This window comes from Antedon mediterranea, chromosome 8 (genome assembly GCF_964355755.1).
Source record: "Antedon mediterranea chromosome 8, ecAntMedi1.1, whole genome shotgun sequence".
In the NCBI taxonomy this organism is placed as follows: Eukaryota; Metazoa; Echinodermata; class Crinoidea; order Comatulida; family Antedonidae; genus Antedon; species Antedon mediterranea.
In genome coordinates, this window is record NC_092677.1 from 4,170,611 (window position 1) to 4,177,972 (window position 7,362).

Here is a 7,362-nt window from a genome sequence, read left to right on the forward strand (position 1 = left end):
TTGTACTATATACTATATGACACAAAATTGACAGAATTCAGCACTAACAACTATTATCATATTCATCAGTTCAGGTCATAATGCCATAATCTTTTTCTGTGTGGAATATTCCAACGTATGACGTGCACGTGGCGTTTGTCGTGCGGATAACTAACTCGTCAAAGTGACGAGTTACATGTCTAGTTTTATTTAATATTTCCAAATTCTTCGTTTTAAAAACAAAGTGGATACAAATCATTAGTATTATTGTTCATAGAATATGCATATTTGTGCAAAAACAATGTAACCTTTGACCTTATCAAGTATCTAATTGAGCCAGATTTTAGATTTGTCATTTATAGGCAGTTTTATGACAAAAAGAGATTAGATATTTAAGTTAAGGACTTAATTGTTGTTTGTGAAATGTTTCCGTCAATTACAATACTATTTTCTTTGGCAGGCAATCCACCTACTGACAAACTTTACAAAAAGACTTGGTAAAAAAAAAGCATAAAAGATCAATTTAATTTTATCATCAAAAAATACAGTGGATTAAAATCTGAACTGTACTTTTATAACATAACTATCGAGTGAGTGAATGGTTGTATTTAATTTGGAACTTTCGTAGTCAACATGAAGATTGTGTGCACCAGAAAATCATTTGAATAGAAAACAACAAATCAAGCTTTTTTTTATTAAGAACAATTTCAACACTCAAAATACTTGGTTAAATAAGTACAGTACCCCAAGTACTCAACAGAAAAACAATACTCATTGGTAAAGCCTCAATCCCAACACAACAAGTGACTGAAATAAATAAATCATATTCCAATAATAACTAAAATTTGCTTTGTTTTTTCACGTTTCAATTAATGTTGACATTCAAATTAAGGAAGAACTGGGTTCCTTTATAGGCCTACACCCGAATGGTCCCTTCAACCACAATTATTTCTACCTCAATGCTTCAACAAAATATTTTCCAGATATTAATCCTGTCCTTGAATCTTAAATGTTTAAATTAAAAACATCAGACCGATTCTTGTCAAGCTCGTTCTTCTTTAATGAGAGACAAGAATAGATGACTATGATATTCATCATTTATCTAACCTCACCTTTACTGCATTTTTCGTGTAATTTTATACGATCATCTATTTCGCACCAGAAAGGAAACGCAACAGGTCATGCTGAGTGCACAACGGTTTGCGGTTGAAAACGACTGCTCATGGTGTGATGGTGTAATATAGAGGAGCTAGGTTCATGGTGAGAGACAAGCATTGTTCCTGAATCATATCTTCGGAATTTAGGTTTTAGTTTTACACTAGGCTCTACTGGTCTTGATTTTTTACACCCCAATTAATTATTTTTTGTTTTTAATAAAAAAAAGTAAAATGCTATGTCAAATTAATCTACTGCAGTTACTGCAGTAACTACATTTTGATTTAAACTTTTTTTATAATTATTTGGGTAATTAGACATACTGTATTGACTGCTTCAACTTGATATTTTTACTGCAGTAAAAAAACAGTTACTGCAGTAGAATACTTTTGAACAAAATAAAATGCATCATTGCAATTTGATATGCGTGTGTAAAAAATAGATATAAATAAATAAGTTATCAAAACAGATTGGAATGAAGAAAAGAAACTGTCAAGAATTAAATATCTCTTAATCAAGTTCCGTCATGGAATGTCAAGCGATATAAAAGCGTCAGAAAATATGAGAAAATTATCGATTCAATATGAATCTATCAAAGGATGCTAGAAGCTACTCAGACTTCCCTTTCAAGTTTCACTGCCATAGAAAAATAAGTAAAGCAGATAACAAACTTTGACATTATTATATTTTTAATTAACATGACAGGTGATTAAGCACAAAAAAGAAATTTATACTTTAGAAATCTAAAAAAAAAGCTTTAAGAAATATAATACTATATTGGTTGATAAACTGATCAAATGCATTTACAAAAACTACATTTCAGTGAGGGGAACTGTACCCAGCTGTATTTGCAAACATTTCACCAAATTAAACCATTTTTGATGTTTTAGTAAAACTATAATAGTTAACACCATAAACCTGAAAGGACAGCTTAAAAAGCTCTGTCTACACTATCAAACTAGTTTCACAAAAAAAGTGTGATGTGCCCAAATAATGGTAGAGATATGCCCATATATGGTAGTGATGTGACATCATCATGTCCATATATGGGTACATCACATTTTGTTGTCACATAAACAAACAGCCAGGGATGCCTTTTTCAAACTACTGTAGCAATTACTACTGTAGCAGTCATTGAAGATTTATTGGCCAATCCTACTTAGCACTTTGACCTCCCCCTTTTTTTAACCTTCCTCTAAACAATCCTAGCTATACAGTTAAAGGGATTATATTTTAAACATCATTTTCTTAAAATATCTTTAGCATACATTGATGATTTTAATTTGCAATCTGGTCATGCTTGACTGCATCATTATAACTTCATACCACAGGCACCATCATCAGCAATATAACAATTATTTCTAATCTCATTAGACTTTTATTATTACACTGTATTTTCCATCAGTGCTTTTTGTACAATTAGTAAAATCAAGCATGTTGCAATATCAAATTACAGTATAGTAGACCGTATGCTTTCGTGTTTCGGCACGATAAACTAAAATCCATCCCCAATGATTTAAAATAACTCTACGGATCAGTAACACAGTTGCCTATGCTCCATTTGTCATCAATAAACAAAACTATAAACTATGTTTGTCTATCTGCCTACGTAATACGAATTAATATTATGATATAATAATCCATAAAAATATATTAAGCAAAAAAATATGTCAAAAGCTTGGATGAAACGTAATTCTGAAAGTACAGTTGGGATATGGTTAATTAAAACTTCTCAAAAATCTAATTAAAAATATTGATAATCGTGTTTTTTAAAGATTTTGAGTTAGAATACCTAAGTGCTGTAATAAAATATATTGTGGTACAGAATTATTTTAGCCTAAAATGGCATAGAAAAACTCTAAAATAAATATGCAGTATAAAAATGGTAAAGACATGAAAAAGTTAAAAAGTCATATCAACTGAATTTTCTGGAAATGATCGAATTGTTTCCAATTGTTAGCTAGTTTCACACCTGGAATTCTGGCATTACTTCTAAGAAAACATGCATATTGGAAAAACAAATCTATAATGTTAACATTTTCATTGCAAGAAAATAATAAACAGTTTAGGGTAGTTGAAGATTACATTATGCATGACCATATTCAATAGAAAACCTCCAATTACACACTCGCAAAACATCTCCAGAGACCGAAAAACATAAACCAATCAACATCCATGATTTCAACACGGTGCAACGGCCTTATTTGGCAAATCGCATCATCATCAATAGATTTGTATCAAATGAACTAAGACAAAATTTATCAAAAATTAAGTATTCCTAAGAAAATATAAAATAAATCAATATTATTTACCATCATTACTTTAATTAATGTAATAAAAAATACATTAATAGCTCACCAAAATGTTACACATCATTAGAAGAGGTAATGAGTGGATTATATCCCACACTGCACATGATCATTATCTCTTCTCAAACCGTACAAAAGTGATTTTGAAGACGCCATAGATGATATAACTCAGCCTTACGGTCATCTAAACATGCCACACAAAATATACATACATATTAGTGTTGGACTGCCACAGACGCAATGAGAGACTCCTCCATTGGGGCTTCTATCCACTAATTTCATAAAGAAATAATTATTAAATATGTATTCACCGCTCAAAATCATGTCACCTTCTGTATTTACTGACACAATCTAAGTTCTATACCATTTATAATATTCAAGTATTTAACCAAAACACCCCATACCCCTTGTTTGAAGATTATAGACCTCTACCCTCATACCTTTTTGGCACCCGTATGTATGTAAACAGTATCTGCACCAAGTTTTTTCTTTTATGATGTCAAGTCCACAATTTTAGAATATTATTCAACATCAATAGTACAGTATGTATTTATGAGAATCATAAACAAATCCATAAAATAAAAACCTCACACGCAATACAAACAAATTTCTGGTAAAAAGTACAATATGGCATTTAATGTCATATTCATTATTTAAAGTCCTCATAAATATGTTATGGATTACCAAATCCCAGCATGAGGGGATGTCAAATCAGAAGTCAAAAGAGAAACCATGGTAATAATGGACGAAACAGTCAGGGATACACGTATCACATGACGTATCACATGATATGATGTCTAAAAAGGAATTTAGTAAGAACAAGCAAAAATTTAAATTACTACTACCTGCAATTTTATAAAAACAAAAAAATAAATATGATTGTTCCGAAACAAAAATAATGACAGAGGAAAGAAAGAGGAGACCGGGTTTGGTTTATACATGGAGAAATAATAAACTTTCTCCATTAGTATTCCAAAGTGGAAAAACTGAATGTTTACAGGCACTCAGTATATTGATTGACTGTTAGTTTTAAGTCTGGGATTTTATATGGTAAGGCGTAACTATTACTACTGTATGTTATTAATACATTTCATTGCCTTTAAAAAAAAAACATACAGTAAAATATGTGAATACACACATTTGTGTATTTGATTTAAAGTAAATCATTGTACTAAATGTTTCATATTTTCATGTCCTAAGCCCAGAATAATCAATCCTAATTGCATTAAATAATGCAATTAATTATTTTTAATTATGCTTTTTGAAAATAGTAAATACTGTAGTAAATTTGTTCATGCGGCTCCTAAAGTTTATAAAGAGGGAATGTGAAACTAACTAATTAATTTTACTTGTCCTTAAGAGAGATTAATGTTAATTAATTTATAACAAGGGTGAAGATGAGATATAATATTTATTATATTATATTAATATATATCAATCAAAAAGAAAGTTTAAATTTGTTGAACTGTGTTGGCATTCTACAGTACTAATAGCTAAAAACAGGATGCACCTACAGTACAGTATACTCTACTACCTGCCACTCAGAGGGGTCAATGACCAGACTGTCAATAAGAGAAGCTATTAACAAACCGATAAATCAATTAGTTATGATTGTTTAATCAAAGAAGAAGCTACACTAAGAGACACTTTGTACTCATTTTACCTATGATTACTCGCTATTTTCTTTATCGGTTTAAACCTTGGTTCAAACGTAAGCAATTTGATAAATTACGATGCGATGGACGATGGACTATCCAAACTGTTGCGTTGTTCCTACTGTACGTTTGTTGCGATGTGTCCGATGTGGAAACTACGCTTAATTCTTTTGCGTTCAAATGTGTGTGAAACAGTATACTGTACATGATTCAGCCACTGTCACTCATCAAGAGGGCCCCTTGATTGTCAGCATAGGTTGTTTAGGGTCACCCTCTATAAATAAGGTGTAATAAAATAATAAATAAAAAACTAAAAATAAATTCTGTTAGAAAGAACCGAGACACATTTTCCTGAAGTGCCCTTTTCAGCAACAGTTCTAGTAAAATAGGCCTAACTCATCACAATCCTATACATGGCCAGCAGACAAATGTACTTTCATCTACACTAGATAACAGCCTACTTTCTTCCGTTTTGCCAAATGTAGAAAAATCCTGGCTACCAGGCTTGTAAACTTTTCAGTATTTCACAAAAATCATTTTGAGCTTGTTGGGAACAAATTTGTAATTAAAATGGGGCAGAAAAAGTTGGTACAAAATAAAATTGTAGCAATTATTTACGAATATCCGTTGGTGAAACCTTTAAAATGTAGACCTATAGTAACTATCCTACTTGATTGCAATTTGAAGGTAATTAATTAAACATGTTTACTTTAATTAAAATTGAATTATTTTAAAAGTGATGGAATCATAATATTATTTTGTGATAAATAATTGTGTTATTTTTGTTCAATCAATATGTAGAAACAAGGAGAATAAATGTATAGGTCCATAGAGAATTGTATTGTTAATTGATGAAAATGAGGCACAGCGAGTATAACGTTCTTGACTTTCAGAATTCTACATGAACCATGCAGTTTGAATATTAATAAACATTTAATAAACAAAAAACAATTAAATTAGGATTAATAGACTCATGAGGTCAAGGTGAAATACCTTCAAGAAAGGCTGGCATCTTCTCAATTCAGTGTAATAATAATATTCAAGCATTTAATAATTTATTTGTAGAAATTTGTCAGTGAAGAGTTTTAATTGATTGAATCATGTGATGGGTTAACAAAGTTGTTGGTTATTTTAGTAATATAGTACCTGTCAGCAACCCATGCGCACACCTTGAAAAAGTTCCTAAATATCCTAAATATTCCCTATCCCACTGCCATTAACATTTACTCATTTTTTTTTAGATCTTAGGAAGATTTTGTTTATGTTTATCTTGGTTGACTTGGTTGAACCAAATCCTGCACCAAAATTGTGTTCAACACTATTTTACAAGGGTTTTATGTCGAAGCTGGTCATTAGGGACCCTCAAAACAATACAATTTTAACAAATGATACTAATGAAAAAAACACTTTGACAACAGCTATAATTACAATTTAAATATCTGTGCACATGTGTGAAGCAGTTTTCACCGGATAATAACACTTCAAATGTAGAATCAAGGTTGTTTTAGGACAGTCGAGATATAATACAAATAAGTCAAAAAACTTACATAAACCTGAAATATTCCAATTGCCAGCTTCTTTTTACCAATGGCAATGTAGAGCAGGAAGTTGAAAAGTACATCCACTATGCCACTTCAAATCAATATTTTGCTACTCCTCCTCCTCCTCCAAAACGTTTTTTTCTCTTCTCTTCACAGTTTACGATTTCCAAAATAATAATAATTACGACTTATTGTTCTCAAGAAAGAAAATGCCATCTATCTAGCATCTTTTCCCTGGTCTATCCATCGCTGTTGTCAATTATTATATATCAGTAGAGAAGTACAGTTGTTGGCTCTCTCACAGGGCCACACATCTGAAGTAGGAAAAGCAAAATTCCTTTTGACACACTATATGGTCTGTTCCATTTATCATGCAGGGGTGTACACTCACGATTCAAGTTTATTCTGAGAAAAAAAAATCAGTTTTAATACGCATTAGGTATAATCTTTATAATCTTAATCTAAATTACAATGATAAACAAATGGTATCTCTACTTGATTTATAAACTATATATTTGTGTTGGAAAATTAACAATTATTAAGTGTGTACATAAGGTGTTACTGTACTATTTACACTATCATCAAACGCTAGTATAAATTATACATTTTCAATTAAACTTAATAGTTTGAGAGAAACATGCAGGAGTAATTATATAATTCTCAAAGGTACAATTGTAAGATCATAACAATATCAAGTTGATATCAGTAAGCTAATAACAATGT

At 30.8% G+C, this 7,362-nt stretch overlaps 1 protein-coding gene across 2 annotated transcripts in view; it reads right to left on the reverse strand.

The window, feature by feature from the left end:
• LOC140057856 (adenylate cyclase type 2-like) overlaps nt 1-7,032 on the reverse strand; it is a 63,003-nt gene extending 55,971 nt beyond the window's left edge. Inside the window, exon 1 of one of the 2 annotated variants that reach the window (XM_072103621.1) lies at nt 6,646-7,032. The gene's annotated coding sequence lies outside the window, so the exon portion shown is untranslated. Of the gene's footprint in view, nt 1-3,492; nt 3,568-6,645 lie in introns of those variants that run through there. The other variant, XM_072103622.1, reaches the window with a different exon arrangement.
• Between the last annotated feature and the right edge of the window lie 330 nt (nt 7,033-7,362).